The sequence below is a fragment of the Narcine bancroftii genome, chromosome 8, assembly GCF_036971445.1.
Source record: "Narcine bancroftii isolate sNarBan1 chromosome 8, sNarBan1.hap1, whole genome shotgun sequence".
Taxonomy (NCBI): Eukaryota; Metazoa; Chordata; class Chondrichthyes; order Torpediniformes; family Narcinidae; genus Narcine; species Narcine bancroftii.
The window spans coordinates 155,312,223-155,332,461 of NC_091476.1; the positions used below are offsets into that span (position 1 = coordinate 155,312,223).

At 39.3% G+C, this 20,239-nt stretch overlaps 1 long non-coding RNA gene across 1 annotated transcript; it reads right to left on the reverse strand.

The window, feature by feature from the left end:
* Positions 1-11,214: 11,214 nt before the first annotated feature.
* On the reverse strand, positions 11,215-19,450 carry LOC138741420 (uncharacterized). Its single transcript, XR_011343494.1, has 5 exons — positions 19,334-19,450; positions 16,413-16,541; positions 15,368-15,412; positions 14,136-14,240; positions 11,215-12,596 (listed from the first exon to the last, which is right to left on the reverse strand). It is a non-coding gene; the product is annotated as an uncharacterized lncRNA (long non-coding RNA).
* Between the last annotated feature and the right edge of the window lie 789 nt (positions 19,451-20,239).

Sequence of the window (20,239 nt, forward strand, 5' to 3'; positions counted from 1 at the left end):
TTCAAAACTGCAAACAATCATGGAAGTCTTATGACTGTTCTCCATTAAGAATTCAAAACAATAGGTGTTTGCTCAGAAACATCTATTTATACGCACAACCATTCTGGTGGCTGGTTAACAGACAATTCGGAGTCAGATCCACCAAAACTTTTGGAAGAGATGAATCCACATGTCTTTAGCATATAGACGTAAAGCACCTTTGAAATAAACTTCAAAGGCAGGAACTATGTCATGTCATGTGGTAAAGACACCAAGACAGAAAGGATTTTTGAATATTAAGGAACTAATTTCAAACTGAAGAGAAGACACCTGGCCATCCTGTAAGTAACACAAGACTGAAGAACGGGCTTGACCATCCTGTAAGTTGGACAGGATTTAAATGAGGAAACAAACGGCTGCTTGTATTCTCCTTATGAAAAGGAGGAACAGTGAAAAAGTGGCTTTGAAGAAAATAGCCACTTCCGATGGTCTCTTTGAAAGAGAGAGGACAGGATGGTCTCGTTGTGTCCACTGAAATGGTCACTTTTGATTAAGAAAGCAAAATTAATCTTGCATTTGAAACATAACCATTATTCTTTTCCAATCTTTTTATTAGTTTTGAAAAAAATAATATCAGATACATATGATATAATGTTCAAGTAACAATAAATTACAGATAGCAACGGAAAACAAGAAACACATGATCTATGTTAATGATAAAAAAAGGAAAAGAACAAAAATCTATAACTATTCTAATTAATTTCTAACCCTAACCTATTATATGAGCGAATACTATCAAAGTCATTTAAAAACTAATAGGTTCAGAAAAAAGCAAACGAGAAAGGAAAATAAAATAAAGACAAAAATAATTGATCTAAAAAATTTTGAAAATAATTTTAAAAAGAACCCCAAAGAGAGAAAAAAATTAATACTCATTTTAGAAGTTAAACACCTGATTTTCTCAAGAGAAAGGGATGCCATCAAATCCAATGACCATTGAGTTTGCATGGGAAGGACGACATCTTTCTACTAATGAGCCTTCGAGCAATCAGGGAAGCAAAAGCAACCATGTGGGATTGAGATGGAGTGAAAATTAAGTCCAATGGTCCACTCATTCCGAAAATAGCAATAAAGTGCTCAAAGACAGATTTATATCAAGAATTAAAGATAGTGTACTAAATACCTCTTTCCAGTAGTTACAAAGGGAGGGACATAACCAGAACATTATGATATAAAAGTACCTTCCTGAGTTGTACACATCATATTTAGAGGATATATTGGGGTAAAATTTAGTTAATTAAACTTTGGAATAGTGGGTCCTATGGACAAAGCCAAATTATATTAAGAGTGGACTTAGAGGACAACCCTGTCTGGTTCCCCAAAATAGTTTGAGGTTTAGATTTAATTGAATTTTTAAAAATTGAAGCTGTAGGGGATGAATATATTAATTTAATCCAATTTAAAAATTGGGAACTTAGGATAAATTTCTACAATACACAAAAAAAGATATCTCCATCATGGTCCAAGCAGAAAGACCAAAACCAGGCCTTCATAAGTCAAGAAAGAGGTGGGAGTTGGACCTAGGAATATTGATTGATGAGCAGTGCTAATCCAACTTACTTCAGACCAGTATGACTGCAGTTATTAAGGTGTGGTACAGGCTGGTGCAATACAACTTCTTGCACCAGCTGTACCTGATGCTGCAAAAATTGAACAGATCTAAACCAGAATTATCAAAGCAATGCTTCAGATGTGGCATTAAGACAGGAACATTTGTACATCCAAACTGGACATGTAACAAGATGAGATCTTTCTGGGTGGAACTGGGACAAACCCTGGAAAAAATTATAGATAAAGAATTCCCAAAGGGACCGACACCAGGGCTCTCAGCTGGAAGAAGAGGAGAGCAGCAGGAAAGGGAGTGAAAGGAAAGAAGAGCAGCAGCAGGAGGCTCAGATGAGCAGTTCAGAAGAAGAGAACCAACAGCAAGAGGCCAAGCAAGAAGAAGCCCGACGAAGTGAGACAAGCAACTCATCAGGAAAGTCAGAAGAGACACAGATACAAAGAAGAGAAGAAGACACAAATACAGGTACAGACACAGAAGAAGAGGAAGAAGAAGACCAAGATCTTATGGACAGAATATAGATAAAGCTTTTTTTCAAGAACAAATGGGAGCATTAAAAGAATGGTTGTCATTGGAATTTAGTGCAATTAAAAGAAAAATGAAAAGAACAGAAGATAAAGTATAAAGATTAGAGCTAGTCATGACAGAAATAGGGAAAAAAGTAGAAAATGTGGAAGAACAAGAAACGGCTATAGAAATGGAAGTAAATGACTTAAGAAGAAAATTGGAAGAAAGCGATAAAAAAATTAAAGAGTCACAAGAGTTGTTAGGTCAGAAAATTGCTATGTTCGAAAATTATAGTAGGCGAAACAACATAAAAATAAGTGGGCCTAAAGGAAGATGAAGAAGGCACAGGTATGAAGGAATTTATAAAAGAATGGATCTCGAAGGTCCTGGGAATTTCAGAAATGCAGGAAGGAATGGAAATAGAAAGGGCACACAGAACACTAGCTCCAAAACCACAGACACATCAAAAACCAAGATCCATTTTAGTACAATTTTTGAGATATATGACAAGAGAAAAGATACTAGAGCGGGCAAGGAATAAAATTAGAGAAGACAATAAACCATTGGAATACAAGGGTCAAAAAATATTTTTTTACCCAGACATAAGTTTTGAACTCTTAAAGAAGAGGAAGGAGTTTAATACAGCAAAATCGATCCTATGGAAAAAAGGTTATAAATTTATGTTAAGACATCCAGTTGTGATTAAAATATTTATCCCTGGGGAGCAAAACAGACTGTTCTCGGATCCAGAGGAAGCACGAGAATTTGCAGAATGCTTGCAGGACAAAAGGAGAGATGAAGAGATGTAACAAGAATGAAGAACGGCAATAAAATATATATAAAGTAAAAACAATGTATGTGTAAAGAACTAAAGGGAAAGAGAAGGGAAGAAAAGAAATAAGGGGAAAAAAGAAAGGAAGAACTTTGTTATATGTGTAAAAAAAAAAGTATTTTCTGGGGGGATGGGGGGGGGGAGAGAATAACCGTCACTGCGAAATCAGTTGACGCTTGCGAGCGGGTTCGCAATCCAAATGGAAAGGGAAGTTGTGGTTGCCTGGCAAGGAATAAGGGGCAACTCAGAGAAGGGGGGGGGTATTTGGGGTTAAGGGAATATTGGATGTGGGAGTTAAGAGTATTTTATGTTTTAAATGTGTTGTCATACATTGAGTTTAAAAGGGAAAACTGAGAGATGAAAATGGGGAAAAGGGGGGTGGTGGTGGTGAGGAAGCAGAAATGAGGTGTAAACAGGGTATGAGATGGCCATCTTGAACTATATGACTATAAACTTTAATGGAATACATAACCAAATGAAAAGGAAGAGGCTATTAAATTTACTGAAAAAAGAAAAAATAGATATAGCATTTGTGCAGGAAATGCATCTAACTGAAGTGGAACATAACAAATTAAAGAGAGACTGGGTAGGGCACGTAATGGCAGCATCATATAATTCAAAAGCTAGAGGTGTAGCTATATTAATTAATAAAAATGTACCAATCAAAATAGAGGAGGAAATAATAGATCCAGCAGGGAGGTATGTAATGATAAAGTGTCAGATATATTCAGAATTTTTGAATTTGTTCAATATATATGCACCTAATGAAGAGGATCAAAAGTTTATGCAAGATTTTTTTGAAGATTGTGGATACACAAGGAAGTATATTGATAGGAGGGGATTTTAACCTTAATTTGGATCTAATATGGGATAAAACTGGACAAAAGATGAGCAAAAAGAATAAAGTGGCCAAATTTATGATTAAATCAATGCAGGAAATGAAGCTTATGGAAAAATGGAGGAGGCAGCACCGAAGAGAATAGGAATACTCATATTATTCAAGTAGGCATAAAACATACTCAAGGATTGATATGTTTTTGTTGTCGGCCCATATTCAAGGGAGAGTTAGGAAAATGAATATAAAGCTAGAATATAAATCTGATCACTCACCCCTGTTATTAGTAATAGAATGGGAGGACATCCCACCAAGAACATATAGATGGAGGTTAAACTCCATATTACTTAAAAGGCAGGAATTTAGAGAGTTTATTGAACGCCAAATTAAAACATTTTGAAATAAATACGGAATCAGTGAAAGACAAATTTATATTATGGGACGCAATGAAAGCCTTCATTAAAGGGCAGATAATAAGTTATGTAACTAAGATGAAAAAGGACTACAATCGAGAAATAGAGCAGTTGGAAAGGGAAATAATAAGTACAGAGAAGGAACTAGTTAAAAAGGATGATATAACAAAAACGAGAGAATTGGTGGACAAAAAAATAAAATACGAAACATTACAAACATAAGGTGGAGAAGAACATAATGAGAATAAAGCACAAGTATTATGAACTAGGAGAAAAAAGACATAAAATATTAGGCTGGCAACTTAAAACAGAACAAGCTAAAAGAACTGTATTGGCATCAAGGAAAAAGGACAAACAAATTACATATAATCCAATAGAGATTAATAAAAACTTTAAGGAATTTTATGAACAATTATACCAAACTGAAAATGAGGGGAAAGATGATAAAATAGAAGAGTTTTTAGCTAAAATTGAATTGCTGAAATTGCAAGAAGAGGAACAAAACAAATTGATAAAACCATTTGAAATAGAGGAAGTACAGGATATATTAAAAAATCTGCCGAACAATAAAATGCCTGGAGAGGATGGATTCCCAATAGAATTTTATGAAACATTTAAAGAATTATTAATTCCTCCTCTCCTGGAAATAATGAACCAGATAGAAGAAATTCAAAACTTGCCAGATTCATGTAAGACAGCAATAATTACAGTAATACCAAAGATGGGGAAGGATCCTCTAACACCAGCATCACATTGACCAATATCTCTACTTAATTCAGATTATAAGATAATAGTGAAATTATTAGCAAACGGATTGGCCGATTGTGTATCAAAAATAGTAAAACATGATCAAACTGGATTTATTAAGAAAAGATGAACAGAGGATAATGTCTGTAAACTTATTAATCTAATTCATGCAGTTCAAGGAAATAAGAAGCAAACAGTGGGTATTGCTTTAGATGCAGAAAAAGCCTTTGACAGGGTAGAATGGAACTGTTATTCAAAGTATTACAGAGGTTCAATCTACCAGAAAAATATATTAATTGGATTAAAGCATTATATAATGGACCATTGGTGAAGGTAACAGTAAATGGATATGTATCAAACCAATTTCAATTAAGCAGGTCAACTAGGCAGGGATGTCAATTATCCCCCTCACTGTTCACTTTAGCAATTGAACCATTGGTAGAACTGATAAGAACAGAAATAAAATAAAAGGGATAAAAATAAAGAAGAAGGAGTATAAAATTAGTTTATTTGCCGATGACATCATAGTATATTTAACAGAACCAGAAATATCAATAAAAGAATTACATAAGATATTGAAGGAGTATAGAGAAATATCGGGGTACAAGATCAACACAAATAAAAGTGAAGTGATGCCAATGAGTAATGCAGATTATACAGAATTTAAAAAAGAATCACCATTTAAATGGCAAACACAATCTATCTGATACATAGGTATTAGGTTAGATAATAACTTAAGCCACCTGTACAAATTAAATTATCAGCCACTAATAAAGAAATTGCAGGAAGACTTAGAACATTGGAAAGAATTACCACTAACATTGATAGGGAGGGTAAATTGCATTAAAATGAATGTCTTCCCAAGGATACAATATTTATTTCAATCGTTACCAATTCCCTTAACAGAGAAATTCTTTAATGAACTAAACAGAATAATAAGGAAATTCTTGTGGAAAGGGAGGAAACCGAGGATAGTGTTAGATAAATTAACAGAGAGGTACAACCAAGGTGGTTTGCAGTTACCAAACTTTAAAGATTATTATAGAGCAGCACAATTAAGGTATTTATCAGATTTTTGAAAGATAAGGGAAAAACCAGACTGGACTAAGATAGAACTAGATAAAATAGGGGAGAAGGTACCAGAACATATACTTTATAAGTGGGATGAAAAGATGGTACAATATAAAAGCTCACCAGTACTGCATCATTTATTCAATATATTGAAGAAGATCCACTTAGAAAGGAAAAAAAAACAAATTGCCAAGTACCAAAATTACTATTGACGCAAAATCCGCTAATCCCTTTTACAATAGATAACCTTTCCTTTAGAGAATGGGAGAGAAAAGGAATTAAAAGAATTGAAAATTGTGTTTTGGGAAATAATTTATTAACATTTGAACAGTTGAAGTACAAATATGGAATCACTCATGGTACAATGTTTGCATATCATCAACTGAAAGCTTATTTAAAGGATAAATTAGGAAACAGGTTGAGATTATCTGAAGGAAGCAGCTTTGAATATGTGATTGCAGACACAATGATTTATAACGAACATGTACATTAAGCTGCAAGACAAGGAAAAGGATGAAATAAGCTATAAACCCAAACAAAAGTGGGAAAAGGATTTAAAGATAAAAAATGAAACATGGGAAAAGTTATGTTCTGGAACTATGAAGAATACAATAAACACAAGGATACGTATGATACAGTATAATTGGTTACACAGATTATATAACACATCCCAAAAGTTAAAAAAATAGGATCCAACTTATCAGATAGATGTTTTCGCTGTAAGAAGAAAATGGGAACAACAGTACATGCAATTTGGGCATGTGAGAAAGTGGAAATGTTTTGAGAAGATCTAAATCAGATATTAAATAAAATTGCAAAAAAGTATAAGTAATATAAGAAGTAAAGGATTAGGCCTCAAATTGGATAAAGTGCAAAAAAGATTTATTATGATAACCTTAGCAGTAGCAAAAAAATCTATAACGTCAACTTGGAAAATGGAAGAGGGCCTGAGAATACAACAATGGTACACGGAAATGAATAACTGTATTCCATTGGAAAAGATAATAATTTTAAAAATAAAGTCACATTATTTGAACAAATTTGGGAACATACATGGAACATTACATGGAACATAACAGAGAGGGATTGCCTCGGACCTCCACCCCCTAAAATGATAAGAAGACAAAACGACTTGATCCAGTGTGTAAAAGTAGATGACACATTTTTCTTGTTTGTTTTTCATTGTGTGATGACATTGTTTAATGGTTTTATTATATTGTATATGTTGAATATTTATTGGTTTTGGAGGGGGTGGGAAGGGGGGAGGGAAGGTTGAGGGGGAAAAAAGGGAGAAAATGCCACAGTGTATATTTAATGAGAAACGTTTGTATATATTTTGGTTAATATGGTTCACAGTATGAAAAATAAAAAAATTATTAAAAAAAAATTTCCCACAGGACCCAGCGTTATTTCTGTTGGGAAACATAATGGACATAAAGCTCACGATGAACCTGTCCAAAATTCAATTTCAATTTGCAATGATCGCATTGGCAGTGGCCAGGAAGTGCCTAGCAGTTACCCGGAAGTCCGACTCCTGCCTGAATATTGTGCACTGGAATATAGAAATGCAAAGCTGTGTTCCCCTGGAGAAAATCACTTACAATTTAAGAAATATTCAAAAAAAGATATCTCCATTCAATCCTATCAAATGCTTTTTCTGCATCTAGAGAGAGAATACATTCAAAAGATGAGAGAGTAGGGGAATAAATAATGCCTAAAAGTCAACAAACAATGAATTGTGAATAGCGTCCTTTAATAAATCCCATCTGATCCTCAGAAATAATGAGAGGCATTATATTTTATAACCTGGAAGCTAATATCTTAGATAAAACTTGGCATCAAAATTTAAAAGAGAAATTGGCCTATAAAAGGAACAGTCTAATTGATCCTTATTCTTTTTTAAGAATAAGAGAAATTGTAGCTTCATAAATGGTTTGAGATAATTGTCCACTATTTAATGATTGAGTTTTGTGATCAGCAACCCAAAATCCATAAAATACACTCACAAGTATTCAGGAAGGAAATCTTTGTTATCTAGTGTAATCCACTGATTACAGTGGGATAACCTGAGATTGTGAGCAGATTTTGATTTCTCATTCATGGAAAGTCACTGGCAGGAGAGTATCCATTTCCTATCCCAAATTATTCTTAAAATGTGTTGAGATGCCATCTTGAACCAATGCAGTTTTAAAGCATTCTCAAAATTCTGTTGAGGAGGTTGCCAGGATTTTGACCCAATATCAATTAAAACCTTGAAATCAATAGCCCCTTTTGCAATTGCAAAGTGATTCCAGGAATTAATCGACAATCAGCCTTTAAAATGTCAAATGTGAAAGCAAAATCTTCTCAACGCTGGTGTCAGATGACATCATCTGTACCAGGGATTGATGGACTCGATCCCTGGGACAATCCTTGGCATCTCCAGATGCCGGTGTTGCAATCAGTTAAGTGTGAAATGGGCAATTGCATTGTGGGATAGAAATGACCCAAGTTTTTGTGTGAGTGCAGGAGCATGAAGGAAGAAATGATTAAAATGAAGGAATAACCTGGAAAAGTCGCAGTGGGAACGAGAAGAAATGAATAGCAATAGCGGCCAATTTTTAAACAGCGTGGGAAAGTTGGTCGCGCTGGAGCGCACAATTTAGAAAGACCGTGGGAAAAAGTAATGGCAGACCTGACTTTCCAGAATGCCATGTGGCAGAGAAACCCCTCTATGAATGTTTCGCACATGCAGCACAGAATTCTGGGAGGGCTTTTTCCACGGCATTTATAAATTGTACGCAATAGTGCTACCAACTTTCTTCATAAACTGAGCGCTACAGCACTACAAACTTTCCCACCCTGTTTAAAAATGGTCCACTATTGCTGTCCCACAGGGACTGAAGGGTTCATACTCCGCTGTCCATAAAGCTTAATTATGCATGATTAATTTTGTTCAAACATTGATCAGGATTTGGGGAGGTCCACTGTCACTTGATGGGTCATCAAGTCACCAGTGGAAGGTAGGACTGTCCTCACCCTGGGAGTTGCCTCCTTGCAAGTGTGAAAGTGTTCAGTGTCCCAGATAGGAGTGGTCAAGGGTGAAAAGCCAAACCCCTATCCCTATCCTGGGACACCCCCACCCCCATCCCAGGTCACTGGGACACCCCCATTCCTATCCCAGGACACTGGGACACCCCCACCCATATCCCAAGACACTGAACGGTCAATTTAGTGGGATGCAGGTGTGAAAGGGGTTTTTAGAGTGAGGTATGACAGGAAGGGGGTCTTGCTGATGGTGATTTGATCCCCCCCCCCCATGAAGGCTTCAGCCATATAACACTATGAGGTTCACAACGACTTTCTTGGATCAGAGAGTTGAAAGTTTGGATAAGGTCCACAATATGAGTAGAGTTGTTTACAATATCAATTGTTCAAGATGCAGAAGATAATCTTCCAAATTTTTTTTAACCGAGTTCAGTGGCGACACGGATCGTGGAAAGAGAAAGTCTGGGTTTTGAAGTTATTTGGACTATTTTACGCGAATGGGCGGCTCCAATATAACATGACCATCATCCCGTCAAATGTGCTAATCAGGTTGAATGTCAGCTCGTGTTAAATTCTGTCCCTGTCGATTCCTCGTCCCGTCTCGGATTCCCAGCGGGGTCTGCGCCGTTGTACTTCTTCTAGGCAAGGGGCTGGTACTTTCCAAAGCACCGACCAAAAAAAACGTGGACTTACCATGGGAGGCAGTAAAAACCACGAAGAACAGCCGGATCCTAACCGTTCTACATTGCAGCTAGTGGAGAGCGGCAATCCAAACTTCCACCCACTCCAAACCAAACGCGCGGCAAACGCCTCCAGCCCTGGTTCAGTCGGAGCGGCCCCCGGGAGCAGAGCCAACCTCTCATCTCGGGTGATTGGTGCCAATTGTAGCTCACAATCGCTCCTCTTGGGATTACAATCTGCCATCGATTTCCTATGTTGAGCGACATCACTCATGGTTCAACATGCAAATATGCCATAGTTTGGGGGGGGGATTCCTCAAAAGCCCTCCACCTTTCCAGTGCTGTGTGGAAGCATCGAAGGTGGAATAGGGAGTATAGATTCACCCCTCTTTGATACGCCAAGGTGTACTCTCAGTGGTGCAGGGTATTGAATGTGGGACCTATCTCAAAGGTTTGACCCATGTTGCCAGGGGAAAAATGCAAGGGGAGATGACATCGTGATTTTGGGTCCAGAAAAGGTTCGGCGAGTACAGCAGGGATCCCTACTAGGCACACAGTTACTGTGCAAATGTCAGTGGGTCTCGACACTAGGGGTTTGCAACCACATATAGCTTTTAATACACAATTTAAAGAGCGCGGCAAAATGCTAACACGAATAAAACACACAATTTATCATCCTTCCATTAACAATTTCCACCACTTTTCTATAACTGCTAAAAACAGATCGCAAACCCTTATGTCCAGACCCATTGAATTGGATTTTCTCACACATATGTCCTGCCTTTTTTGCTTCAGGAAACCGGGTTGTGTATACAGCAATAATGCAGCTTTTCAGTGTAAAAAGGCTTAAGGGAATCAACTGTCAGGATTAATATCCTCTGGATAATCTCTCCTTGGCCATCATTTATACGTATAGCTGGTAGTCGCTGTATGACATGGACTGGATCCTGAATTTGATAACTATATATTCATTGTGCCCACATAGATTTCCTGCAGGGGTCCCAGTTAAAACACGTGGTTTGGTCAGTAAAATGCCCTGGTGGAATTTGGAGGAAAAAATGTGGGTAGAATTAAAAGATAGGACCAATCTGGATAGATGATTGTGGATGCACATTCTGTGGGCCGAATGGCCTGTTTCAGCGTGCTAACCGTGACCCATCATTTCATCCCAGGTCCATTCATTCTTCAGATCTAGAATTTCACCGAACGTCTGTGTGGTAGCTGCTTTTCAATGCAATAGCATGGCTGATGTATAATTAATGTTATGTTTATTTAAGTAAAACCAAGTATTGTTTCATATTGATGGCTACCCCAATTGCTTCAATGCCAATTCCTGGAGCTGTAAGTTCAGATGTAGAATTGCTGGGCAGGGGGGGAGGGAAAAAAAAAATCACCAAATCATTCCCTCCCACTGCATCTGATTTAGCTTTGAAAAAGGAAAAGCAGCAGAACTTTAAAATCTCTTAACAGCCAAACAAATGAAAAATTTCAGTCCCTGATTAAAGCTAGATTGTTTATTGAATTCTGATATTTAGAGGATTCTCACATAACGTGATGAAACACACATTACGATCTCTAGTTTTCAAATCTGTTCCAATTTTATATCAAACAGTAAATGGTGGACATTGAACCAAATCTAGCAGGCAACAAGTCAAACAAAGTGCAAGTAATATTTTTTAAACCTTTCTAATCAAGATTTACAACAGGTACCCATTCTCCCCACGACTTCCTTTATAAATGGCACATTGTTTAAATCAGAACATCAATGAGTTGCCAGATGGAAGAATAGTAATAATGCCTTCTTGTGCCAGGCCAAAATTTTCAAAATTGGATGCAAAAAAAGGAAGATTTGAACAAAAATATGAAATGCACTTAAACAGGTTAGAGGCCAGGTCGGCACTCCTTTATCCTGCAATTTTATGGCATACTGTGGTTTCAAGTCTCAGTTCATAAAACAGTATGCTGCGTTTTAAAGGTGCCAAGCTCTCGCACGCTGAAAGAAACAAAAGGTGCTATTGTGAAGAACAGAGGAGCTTCTTCACTTCTCCCTCACTAGAATAAACAAGAAATTCTTGTAAGTAGCTGCTGTGGTCAAAAAGGTTGCCTGCAGTTCCCAGAAAATTATTTTTGGGTGACTAGGTATGGAAGCAGTGTAGAAATGCCAACAGTTGTCAGGTGCAGGAAGAGTTGCAAACATCAACGCATTTATCTATAACTAAGAGTGGAAGATAAATTGTTCTAAAATAAAAAGACAGCTGTGAACTGTGGATTACATATATGGAGATTAGATTACCTTCATCATCTGACTGAAATTCTGAATAGAACCAGGAACCAAAAATAACCACCATTAACAGAAGTCCTGCCCTTCAGATACAACTGAGTCACACAAGCAAAACAATATCCAACTTTATTTAAGTAGCAAATTTAAAACTCCATGGAATACTCACCAAAATAGGACTGACTTTAAAAATTTCATCTCAACCAGATGAGATTCTAAAGAACATTTCCACTTTCGAACAGTAATTTTTAAAAGTTGCATTTTAAATGGCCAGATTTGAAAAGAATTATGATTTCACATGGGGATCAGAAAATGTCATTAACAAGACATTACAAACAGTTTCATTGGACAGGTAGAAAATGGTTCAAATTGAGGGGTATATAAGGGAGCAGAGTTTAATTTCAAGCATTTAAACATGCAATCAGTATACAAATTCTCCAAAAACACAATGCAAGCACCCACAACATTTGCCCACTCAAAGTAAAAAAAAATGTTGCCTTTATAGAAAGTGATAAAAATATTCCTTTCAACTGTACAAGTTGCAGGAGATTGATAAGCCTTCCACCATCGAGACTTGTCCATTAGCAAATTTGCTTCTTAAGCCTGAAAAAAAAATTTAGGGAGATTTAATTGGAAATCACCAGGTTCCTTAATTGGCAAGAACACAAGACAAGTTCAATGGAGGGCAAGAGTTGATTCCCAGTACTAACCCAACTGAGGTGTCAAGGTAAAAGTTGACAGGACCTCAGGAACTGAGTTACAGGGAAGATTAAACAGGACTTTATTCCATGGAACAGAGAAGAATGAAGCAAAGTATTTAAAATTATGAGGGCTCTAGACAAATGAATGTAGGCAGTGAGATGCAAACTTGAGAACATGGTTTTAAGGGTGAAAGGGGAAAAATTTAAGGGGAACATCTTTAAACAGAGTGGTGGGAGGGTGGAATGAGCTGCCATCTGAAATGGTGAATACAGGCTCAATTTTAATTTTTAATAAGAATTTGGGCAGGTACATAGATCGGAGGGGCATGGAGGGATATGGTCGAGGTGCAGGTCAATGAGACCAGGGGGAATAGTTTGGCATGGACTAGAAGGGCCGAGGGCCTGTTTCTGTGCATTTGTTCTATGGATCTAACAATAAACACACCCCAAAGTATGCTACCTCACAAATACAAGTCTGTTCATTGCTCTCGTAGGTCACTTTTGTTCAGTGAATGGCATTGTTACCCGTATTAAGCCTCAATTCCAAAACATGCTTCCCATCAAAAAAGAAGTTAGTTTCCAATTCCAAATCCAGTTTGGAATCCCCTGTTCTTTTCCTGATGATCTTAACCTTGGAGACATTAATATCTAAATAGCACATGTATTCATTTAACCAAATTCGCATTAGTTTTAAAAAAAAACAGTACCAGCACCTATGGGGATTGGTAGATGCCGACTAAGTGGATTTGCCAGTTGCTTGAGATTGCCTATTGCGTGGATTGGTGAACTGACCAAAATGGAGCGCCAATTTCAAACTCCCATAATTTAAAAAAAAAAACCAGGTTATGAACAACCTGTATTTACGAACAAATTGTTCCTCAGTTTGTGCATGTGCATCATGTTAGCTCACAAAAGCCCCTTCTGGTATGCAAAACATCGATGGAACAAGAATGTTAACTTTTAATCACAACCTTTATTTGTATAGAAAGAGAAAATATACTATATACTAAGTGTTTGTACTACATACTGTGACTGAGGCTAAATAAAATCCTTTCTGACTTACCTACAAATTTGACGCAAGGACAGACTTAGGAACGGATCTAATTCGTAACCAGGGGACTGTCTGTATTCATTTTCTGTGGGTTTTTTTGGGCAGTTGCTAGAATTCTGGATAGCAGGGATTGAGGACTGCTGGTTGTCCAGACGGGCTTGCAACTAATTCATGAAACTATCAGGAAACCCAAATTAGCACCGGCCACAATTAAATTGTTGAAGCTTTCCCAACTTCAGATCAGAATTAACCCTGATGCATCATCACACTGAGGAAGCTTGTTGCTCGTTGGTCAATGCAGCTGATAGTGCACAAGAGGACCAGAGAGGAATTCCAACAAACTGCAGATTCAGATTAGCTCTTACTCAGCACAGGAGGCTGCATTTTTACCTCTTTGTTTTCTCCATTTTGGGCAGGAGCGGAGCTGGGTTCCTGGTTCAAATCACTGGTTTTTCCTTTGACGACCTTTTGTTTCTTAGCTTTCACAGCAGCTTTCTGCAAGACAGATTCAGGACTATCAAATGACAAAGAATGACATTTAAACCCAAATTTAATGTCATTTGGTGCATTATCCATTTGGTCCTACAGCAGATGCTAGAAGGGGTGCTAAGAGGAAGGCTTGTTGATCACCTTCACTGCATTTTTTTCTTTTCATATTTGCCATACAGCAGTTTATCCCACTGTTCCACAACTTCCCACCAAAACTTACTCTACATGAGATTCCAAGTCCGTTTCATTGCATTAAGCCGATCATCAGCTTCGATTGTTTTCCCTCACCAATATCTGCATCATCCACTCCAACTAATGGTATGAGTTACAAATTCTCTGGGGGGGAATTCCAGCCATAATCTCATTGTAATCTATACCTTTGTACCTCTTGTTTTTTCCATTCAGTTAATCCACAAAATTGCTCCATTTTCTGGGAATCTGGTTAATTAAAGATTTACTAAAACTTAAGGGTGGCATGGTTAGCTTAACGTTATTACAGTGCCACCGAATGGGACGACAGTTCAAATCCCACGCTGCCTGTGAGATGTTTGTAAGTTTTCCCCATGTCTACATGGGTTTTCCCTGGTGGCTCTGGTTTCCTCCCACCATTCAAAACATTCTGGGGGGGTTGTAGGTCAGTTGGTTGTAATTAGGGGGTCATAGGCCTGTTCCCATGCTGTATGTCTAAATAAATTTAAAATTTAACATAATATTAAGGACTAGAGGGATGTGGGCCAAGAGGACCAATTTCTGAATTTTACATTTTTATGATTCTGACGCCAAGTATTCACCTTCTAACCACTTAAAGGCTCACCATGATCTGGAAAATGTAGGGTGTAATAAAGAGAGAATGCACCCAATGTACATCCTTCGGTGAACAGACCAATTGGTCACTATTGTTAAAAGCATGGGAACATTTAGGATTGTGAATACTTCAGAAGTAAGAGGCTGCAAAAATAAATTAGGTTTTGGCAATGCAACACAAAGCGAGTTTGAGGCCTAATTCAACCTTCATAAAGCTAGTACTTGAACAAATCAACTAAGAATACAAGGTTCCTTGACTGAACTGAACAGTGGAGAGATGGTCAACATTAAACATTTAATGACAGTTTTCTATGGTGTGAAGAACTCACCTTCACCGTGGCCTTCTTGGCAGGAATTACTAGCTCGGCAGTTTTCTTTTGTGAATCAACGGAAAGAGAAAATGAGAACATCAACAAAGGGGCACAAATTAGTACCAAATGACTAGTCATTACTTCCATAAATTAACTAAAGTAACATGCTAAATATTTATACAGTAAAATCTCTATTATCGAGAATTCAATGAAACAGGAACTCAAAAAGAAAGACGCACACAGGTTTGCCCCGCTGAATGGGCAACGCCCTTCAAGGCACGCGCATTCTTCTTGCCGTCGCCACTTGTGTAGAGGTGAGCTGGGTTGTTAGCATGAAGGTGCACCAAGGGCCTGCACAGTCAAATTGCATGGAGCTGAGCAGAGTTGTCAGCATGAGGAAGATGCTAAACTTTCAATAAAAGTTGCATTGAAATGAAATGGCAGCACTCAAGAGTATAAAGCCGGCCAATGCTGCTTGCCACTGGGGAGACTTTCCCAAGTGTCTCCCTATCCCTGTCTAGTAGGAGTCTTTATCTCGACTTTATCTGTAAGCCTGGGAGAGGGCGGGTTAATTCTGATGGTGATACAGTTAGCGCATCACTGTTGCAGTGCCAGGCACTGGGGTGCGAATTTAAATTTTGTAAGTTATGGGAATTATTTGATTGAAGCAAACTTTACTTAAGTGAAGACTACAATACTGATTTTTTTTTCAAATTACTTTACATTTTGCACTGTCTTTTGTCTTTTAAATGGTGTATTCTTCATGCTGGTACATTAGTTAAGCATTGGAAGAGTGAGTCTCAGACAACGAGATGTCAATCACATATCCGACATCTGTGATCCTGGTAGGTGGCAGATAATGGGGATTCTACTGTATGTGCTTGAATTCCATATTACTAGATTTTTAAAAAATTATCTTATTTTGAACATCCCAGCAGAGAATTTTAGCTCTCAGCAAACCCAACACACATACGACCTTCAAGGAAGTTTTACTGTATCCTGTGCAATGTTATGATGGACACAAAATCTTAAAGCCACCTGATCCGATACTAGTAATACCTACCCGTGGTCGTAATATCCTCCTCAATTCCTGCAACAACAAAAAAAAATGTTTAAGGATGGGTAATCAGTTTTTAATATGGGCAACTGTGAAACAATTAAAAATACTTACTTCACGTCTTACAATTTCAGCCTAGAAAAGTAAAAAGAAGTGTTAGTATTTTACTGCAAATTGTAAACACCTTCCTATGACATTAACAGCTAAATTACTTAATAATAGATGGAGATCACTTTCTTTATTGAAAAAACGTAATAGGGAGACACCTAAGTGGATAAAATATAGAAATGCAATAGCAGACAATAAAAATCAGCCATAAACAAACCAAGATAAACACAAATCTGTTAGGTGTGTTTTGTTCAAAGAGGAAAAAAAATTGAAGGACATTGTAAACCAAACTATGTTTGGCAAATATCAATCTGAAGGATCAAGGACAAAAGAACAAAAATTAAAAGGAATAGCCAAAAGTAGACTGACAACACCCTTTTGTCTTAAATTTTAAAACAATTTACAAATCTAATACAAAATCTTTCTTCTCAAACACTGTTAACAAGTCCAAAGAAAGTTATGACAAATATTGTTTGAAAAGTGTGCTACAAAATGGTTACTCGTTTCTTCTAATTTCATAGGTACCAAATAATGAGCTGACTTTCAGTTTCTGAAAGCACTAAGCAATTTATTTGGGGCGGCAGCAGTTTCCATTCAACACAAGACAAAATTCAAACCACCCATCCCATTTGTGGAATCTATCACCCCATTACAATTGTGCCCAGTTCCAGTTTTACCTTTCTGTAAAAACAAAATTCAAGTTAAGCCCTTTGTAGATTTTGTCAAAAAATGTCTCCTCCAAGTACCAGATGACGCAAGAGAAATTCTCAACTGTGCAAGATTCCAAACATTAAAATGATTTAAAAGAAGCACAAACTGGTATAGTGGTTACAGTAGTTTAGTTTTTAAATATCAGTATTATGAAGTCTTATTCCACACTAAGTATTATAACAATGACACAATTGGATACAGCAACCAGGTAAGATTGAAAAGTCTGAAATTCCAGCTTTCAACTACGGATAAAGTATATATTGCAGATGCCATGTTAATTTTAAAAAAATCAAACATCACTATTAGCTCTTTTCCTGCTAATTTAACTGCCAAGAATAAACATACTTCAGTACTGTACCTACATAACAGTACCAACACAAACCTTCCCTAAATCTAGATCCCGAAATACCCATTTCTGAGCAATTCTTCGTAGACTTGAAAAATAATTACATGTTCTGGAAATGAAAATGGAGTAACCTACTGCTACATTAATGGAACCAAGAGCTCCATGCCTTTTTGAGAGAGAAAAACATTGATTAGAGTAGAAACCCTGTTCATCAGATCCAACAATACTTTTGTCGCACAGGAAATGGGACAAGTAGCAAATTATGACTATATATTCCATTCAAAATTAATAAGTGGGCTTGGAATACAACTAATCAAGAATACCCACCAAAACTAGCAAAGTCAAAATATTAAGAACAATTGAAATGCTAATTAAGAATCAGAATACTAATTTACCTGTAATGCTACTGCACAAATTGAGGTGTATTTGAGTATTATAGAGGTGACGTAGGTCTTATTAAAACTACAATGACATATACATTTTTAGTAGTTACCCATCCATAGAGCACCTAATCCCAGGAAAAGCCACATCCATTGGCAGTTAATATTTTGGGAGCCCCAAAAAAAATCATTAATGCTCAAGCATAAAATTTTCAACAATATAAACAAAATTTTGCATTTGTTTTACAATAAAAATTATTTATTTCTAGCTTGCATCAATAATACAGTAGAGGGAAGAAATTTGATGATCAAAAGGCAGAGCATACTCCCTCCATTCTTCACCACCTCGATTCCTCACAAATCCTCCATTTATATCTAGGACATGGAACAACTCCCTCTTTGATTGCAAAATCCGAAATGGGTCGTTTTCGACATCCATTTCAGATGCCCCTTCACACCAGCTCTATGAACAAGCTGATGACGATCTTCTGCTTTATCAGTGACCAAGAGGAACGCAACAGGAGGAGGGAGATGGGTGAAGGGGGAAGGAACCGTTACTGCGCGGCCCTTGGGGGACGGCACAGAGTGGGCTCGGGGGAGCGGGCGGTGCACAGGGGGATAGGGGGCTGGGGGGCGGTGCAGAGGGAGGGGGCTGGGGGGGCGGTGCAGAGGGAGGGGGCTGGGGGGGCGGTGCAGAGGGAGGGGGCTGGGGGGGCGGTGCAGAGGGAGGGGGCTGGGGGGGCGGTGCAGAGGGAGGGGGCTGGGGGGGCGGTGCAGAGGGAGGGGGCTGGGGGGGCGGTGCAGTGCAGAGGGAGGGGGCTGGGGGGCGGTGCAGAGGGAGGGGGCTGGGGGGGCGGTGCAGAGGGAGGGGGCTGGGGGGCGGTGCAGAGGGAGGGGGCTGGGGGGGCGGTGCAGAGGGAGGGGGCTGGGGGGGCGGTGCAGAGGGAGGGGGCTGGGGGGGCGGTGCAGAGGGAGGGGGCTGGGGGGGCGGTGCGGAGGGAGGGGGCTGGGGGGGCGGTGCAGAGGAGGCTCCGAGGAGCGGGCGGTGCAGAGGGGGATGGGGGGGCGGTGCAGAGGGGGATGGGGGGAGCGGGGTACAGAGGGGGATGGGGGGAGCGGGGTACAGAGGGGGATGGGGGGCAGTGCAGAGGAGGCTCAGTGCAGAGGGGGATGGGGCGGGTGCAACACGGGGCGGGGGGGGGATTCAGGTTGGAGACGGTGCATGCAGCGGGTTCAAAAAGCCGATGTGGTCACATGCAGGGCGAACGTGCGCCACGGTGAAAAAAGCGCCATGAGGAGAAGCCCCGTGGACACCGAGGCTCGTCTCGCCTTGCGTGAAGTCCGAAGGAACGCCCTTGGCGGCCGGGGGCTGCCGCGCTCACCTTCTTGCGGGGCATTTTTGCTGCCGGGTGGACGGGTTGCTCCGATGATCTCCGCTGCCTTGCACCGCTTTCTCCCCGACTGGTCGCAGGGCGGGAACCGGTTCCAACCAGATGCTCAGCGCCGAATGCCATTGGTCAGGGCAGTCACGTGCAAGCAGCCTTGGCTGGGGCGACAGGCGATTCGCGGAGAAGGGGACGGAGACTGGGGGCGAAGAATGGCGGCGGTTGGCGCTGCGAATTGGCGGGAAGGGAGTAAACAAGGGCGGGCAATGGCGGCAGGAGAGGGGTTTTGGCCTAGGTCAAAATGTAGTTTATGGGTCGAAGATAAAGATAGAAATGCCCATCATCAGACAGATGTTATGGCTGGGAGATGAGGACCTTGATGTAATAGAGGTCATACAAAACGTGGGGGGCGAGCAACCACTCAACATGCCACCTTAGGCAATCCCTGACGAACCATGATTATATCAAGTGCACTGTTTCTCCAGCATTGTGTTTTACTTCTGAGAATTATGGCGGGAGGGTCAGGGAGAAGGGTCCCAGAGGAGGTGGATGGCTGGGAAGAAGCTCCAGGGCCATTTGTGACCAAATGATCTCTTATTCTGGCTGGTCCACTTGAATTCTGTTGAATGTCCAGCCCAGATGCAAATCCTCTCAGATTCCAGTTTTATTATCAGAGTATGTACATGACTTGAAAGAATCAGAGAACAGCAATCAAAATTCTTTGAATGCATCATGCGGAGAGAGACATTAGAGCATAGAGTGGCCAGGTATCCAGTTTTAGGCCTGGACAGTCCAGCTTTTGAGCCTTCCGTCCAGCACCACCTCGAGTTGGACTTTGATTGGTCCTTCCAAATGGAGGCCAAATTAAGTGGCAGAAAAGGCTATGTTTCTTCTCACATGCAT